A 6,000-nucleotide genomic window follows, 5' to 3' on the forward strand; every position below is an offset into this window, starting at 1 on the left:
TGATTATGTAGTACTCCCTCCGTTCCTTGTTAATAAATGCATTTCTTTTCGGCACAGAGTTTAAGAATAGAATATTAAATGGATGATGAAACAAGTAAAAGAGAATAAAGTAAGAGAGATGAAGAGAGATGAAGTAAAAGGGATAATTACTTTTTGCCAAAAATAGAAATGACTCAATTAACTTGGAACTTTCTAAAATAGAAAAAATGACTCTATTAACATGGAACAGAGAGAGTACTACCTTTTTCTCATCAATTTTGACACTAGGCATTTTTTATATGATAAAATATTATGGTGGGTTTTTGTCCTCATGCATTATATCGTATTTAGGTCTTAATTAAACACTATATGCAATGCATACATGCGCACATGATACGAAACCGAACCCCAGTTAAAGCCCGACTATCTCTGTGTGTGCGCGTGCACAATCGATAAACTAGATTTCACCATCATGGTCATTCTTGTTCTTACACAAAGTAACTTGCATTGTTTTCATATTTCACCAACAAAGTTAACCAAAGATGGATAATAATAATTGTAGTAGAAATTCTTGCTATCAGGACCACCTTGAAATCGTGGTCAAGCTATCATAATAAAGTAAGTATATTAATTAACAATACATTAAACACAACTAACATATTAATGCCAACACCAAGATTCTTTAACTCTTGAACTAAAGAAAAAGAAAAGCCTAACCTACGAACAATTTCCTAATAAAAGAGGTGCTATATAGGCTTTAATTATAATTGTCTAAATTCACCAACAAAGTTGATGGATGTAGGTGGCAAAGTACGATGTTTACATTATTCAAGTTCTCATTCATTATTTATTCACTTATTATTCAAAATAAAAATAAAATATAGAACCCTTAAAACTAAACTTATGACTCATTTTCAATCCCTAGATGTGAAGAAGATCTATGTAGTTCAAATATCTAATCCCACAAGAAATGAAAATTTTAATTTTAAATATGTATATATTCGCAATAAATTCACGCATTTTCTAAAGAGAATTAATTGCTCGTAATTCCATTTTAAATGGGATCAATAGCTTAACCATTCTAGTGTAGTATTTAAATTATTGAAATATTAATCAATGGTTGGGCTCTAGACTTTACGCATGCAGCTTCCTTTGCTCAATTAATTGAGATTTTATGAGGACCCTACACAAAGTTAATCATTTTTGGTTCTTTAAATTTTTAAATACCAAAGTAAAAAGGGTGGGCCAATTGCATGCTAAACTCATTTATGTTTCACATTAGGAAGTGAATCATTCTTTTTTTTTTCGCTAGTGCTATGAATTTATTTTTAACAGTTGATCGTAAGATTTTATGATTATAATAGAATCATAATTATAAATATATTATGTTTTATATATTTCGAAATATTATGTGAGAAAACATTATCCAAAATCTAAGGTACTATGAACAGACTATATATATTAGATTTTTCAATGATTTGGTTGAAGTAAATCTTGATTTGAACAGTTAATAAATGGAATTTGCTGAAATCAATATCATTTTCTAACTACATTAATCAGTTTATTTCATCCGAGCTTCACGTGGAAACATTGACCTTTTTCTTTCTGCAAAATAATAAATGCAGTTTTTTCGAAAATAATAATAAAATCAAGGTGTCATGAACATGACTATATATAGACTATAGTTAACCTTGAATTTAAGCTGCTATTATCTAATATTTTGCCAAAATAGTATAATTAAAACACGAAAAGAGGCCCTAATTAAGATGAGGGTGGCAATTTAAGTAGCACATTAGGCTTCTTGCACGACTCGAAAAGCACTCAATTAAATAATATTTGCCCAACTAATTCAAACTAGATTTAAAATTATAAGAATATATTTCTAATGATTAGAGATAGATATACAAGGCTTCAATTTAGTCAACAACTAAAAGAGTTGTGGCCTTTTTCATTAGTATATAACCTAAACTCCCTATGATCTCATGCTCATAATTAAGTTCCCTAATTAGCCACGCATACACATAATTAGACTAATGCTTGTATACATAACATATAGTACTAATATTACAATAGTTCGCCAAAAAGTTTCACTCCATTTTATGTTTTTTTTCCCTTATATAAACTCATATATTTTTTTTTTACGTCCCCCCATTAAACTTTTTTTATGCCAATAACTCTGTTCTCTTAAATTCAGTGTAAAATTTGAAGTTATATAGTCCTATTATCCAAGGTAAAAGTCACAAGAGTCAAAAGATTTTTATATATACTATTTCGAGTGAAATGATACTTAGTTAAACAAATTTTCCTTAAAATATTTATTACTTTTACAACAAATTTATCATGTTCGAAAATGTCGTAAATCAATTATACTGTACTACTTGCATGTCACAATGCACTCCATGAAAATTAATCCTACATGTTGACTTATCAATTCAATCTCCGTGCCCAAAAGGAAAAGTGCGAGTAGTGCAGGACGGAGGGAGTATATAGGAGCACAAATTTGTCAATCAATCAATCAATCTATTTCTGTTCATAAATCAACATATATCAACAGCTACAATCAAAATCAACTCCATATACATGTCCAATTTGGTTAGTCTATTTATGAATTTCAACTATCGTATTTTAATACATGTCTCATCATCCAGATTGAGTTGTTACAATCACTGTTCATAAATTTGGGGGCAATTTTCTGTTTACCAACCGTGCACAATTAATGTCACAAAACTTATTAAACTTATTTGTTTAATAGTTCTATTTTGGTGGCTAGATTGTTTTTTATGTGCTACAAAACGCTAGAATCTAAACGGTGATGAGCATCATAGTGGCAGTATATGAGCACGAAATACAAACATTGAAACCACAACAAAAGAGCATCGAAGTCATCGTATATGCCAACCTAAACGATCTATCCAAAATCACTACAAAAAGTAGGATACCAAGAAATAGAAGCGAAAAAGACAGCCCACATCTCGACGTTATTACGCTACGTACCTCATCCACCAGGACTGGCGGTAGCTACAAGTCGAAAGCAAAATTGCGAATAACAATCGCAAAACACACGACAAAACACCTAGCAACCAAACAAACCAAAAATAAGAAAAAACCATGAAAATAAATCACACCAAAACAAACAACAAAAGTACACGAAACATGAGAAAACCACAACAAACATAAACAGAAAACCTATAAAGGTAAACCATAAGCCTAAACTGTTTCAGTCGTCTGTTTTTTATAAATTTAAATGTGTTATCTATTGCACTATTCGGCACTTTCAAGAATTTAAATGTGTATTATGTTGCACCATTTTTGGATAATTCTTGTGCGTGGCTACATTTGAGTTTAATCTCTCATCTCTCTTTATCATTTTTCGATAATTTTGGTGTCTACATTTTGAGCTTAATCTCTGATCTCTCTTTATCGTAGATATATTCTTCGTTCCTACAATAATTGGAATCGTAACCACTCTTAAATTTTTGTCTATTCATAAGGGTGCATAAGGGGTCGATGACTACACAATAAACCATTGATACATAGTTTTCTTGTCTCATTTCTTGAATTGCATTTATCTCTATATCTCCAATATTGGTGATTCCCCACACGTTTGCGTCATGCACGTGTAATTTGTATAATTGTGTAAATACTAGCAAATACTATTGATATTAAAATATTTTGTGTTTTGAACTGACTCGAAAAATATTTTTTTAACTTGCAAATATATTGTCTGTTTTAGATCGAAGTTATGCCTTTGAAAATTTATGGGAAATTGATCCCTAAAATCATAAACTTTACCTAAAATTTAGAATTTCCCACGAACTTTGAAATTGGTATATAATATCACAAACTTTGCATTTTGTTTAGTATTTCCCACGGCATATTTATTAGGAGTACTATATTTGACTAACTTACGAGACTTTTTTTTTATCATACTTGACACAATTAAATCAATGTGGTTTTCAACGTGACTTTTTATCCTATTTGTTATGAGTTTAAAAAGTATTTTAAAATATCATAAATGTATCACGATTACCTACGTAAAATAAAATTTTGATGGATATATCTTATATGAGTGAGTATGGAAAATACCAAATAAAATGCAAAATTTGTGATATTATATACCAATTTCAAAGTTAATGGAAAATACCAAATTTTAGGTAAAGTTCATAGTTTTAGAGACCAATATCCCAAAATTTATCCATTAATAGATGTGGGATGCGTTTCGTTAAGCATCAAGTTGAAAACTTATATTTATATGATTAAGTATTAAAATGAGAATATTTTTTTGTGTATGGATGTTCATTGGGAAGCCAAAAAAAGAATAGGATGGTTGAAGTAGACTATACTAATTCTTGGTTGATGATTTGCCTTTTCTTATAGGGAACTTGAAAACGACATGTCTAATTTAATAGTTGGGATCTATTTTAAATGGATCCATTACTAAATGTTTTTATTTTATTTTATATTATTGTATACAAAAACCATTTAATTCCAAAATGTGAGATTAGTGGTTTTAACTCAACCTTGGCCATGTTGATAAAGTCATGAATAGTATGATAGTGACTATGATTTATTTTTTATGATAATGGCTATGAATAATTGAATTCTTCGTTGCAATTTTGAATTAATAAATGGAATTCTTATGTGGTTTGAGTTTCAAGAATTTGGATATTTAATAAACTAATAATGGTGAGTAGGGAAGCTTTTATACTTCATCGAAAGACAATGAAAAAAGTAATTCAATGTGAGTTCCAAATTTGAATGGAAGTGTCCCATTGTTTGTTCACATAATTGAATATCCAAATTCTTGTAACTCACACCACATATCAATTACTCCATATTAATTGATTTTAAATAATGTAAACCTTGTCATGTAGCGTTTAGTGGTTCATATATACTTCACACAACCATTTACAAAAAATAAAACCTAAAATATCATTTCTAAGTAAGAAAACAAATTAAATCTATTTTATTTTCTTCATGATACTCTCGCCATGCTCCGATATATATTGGCCTATTTCTTTTAGAATTAAATGTTTAAAAAGCAATGATGTATGGTCTATTAATGTGGGAGTAATCAAATAATATTTAAATGTTTCTAAATAACACTAAGTATTCCAATAAATAGATAACAATATATTGGGAGCTGGAAGAATGACACTAAATAAAACAACAAAGAAATTAATTAAAATTTACTAATGTAAGTATTTACTACTAATTATATTTGGCATGGGCCCACCTATGAACTGGCAGCCTCAACTGAAAAACTATTTGAAAGCCCACAAGGCTTTTGGGCGCACGTTGGGCTGGTCCATATTGGCCCATACGTGTCGGGCGTATACACGTGTGCTCGCCATATTAACGCCGCCAATGGGAGAGTGGCGCGTGTATCACTCGCACGTGTGTTCCGTAATTATAGGGTGGATTTAATAAAAACGTAAACTCTCTATCGTCAAATTTCACCTATATAGTTATCAATTCGATTTAAATTCAAACGAGTTTATCTAGAAAATATTAATTATTTTATGTGGAGATGAGAGTGTGCCTCCTCCTTATAGTTACCCCTCACTTGATAGATGGTTGTTGAGAAAGATTAAGAAATTATTGATTAAGAAATTATTGATTAAGAAATTATTGCAATCATTATGTATAAGGATGATAAATTGGTAATAGTATAATTCTGTTAGTATATTGTATTTCGTGTAAGAGGGTTTCGTTGGGCTCTATCATAGTGCAAGCACTATTTTTTATACCTACATATTAAAAAAAAGACACTTTATGAAATTGGACATACCTATAGTAGTTTATAAGATGATAGAGCAGCAAGACAAATGTGATTCAATGACGGATTCAGAAATTTTGATTAGAGGGGTGCAATATTTAAATATACGATAAAAAAGAATAACATACATGAGCAAAAAATGAAAGTAACAACAAAAATATATAGAATGCGCTTATTAATATTCAAACTTTGGTCATTCTTTCAACTTTACATAGACGCTACCACTCCACCACCAAACCAAT

This window comes from Salvia splendens, unplaced genomic scaffold, assembly GCF_004379255.2.
Source record: "Salvia splendens isolate huo1 unplaced genomic scaffold, SspV2 ctg592, whole genome shotgun sequence".
Classification (NCBI taxonomy): Eukaryota; Viridiplantae; Streptophyta; class Magnoliopsida; order Lamiales; family Lamiaceae; genus Salvia; species Salvia splendens.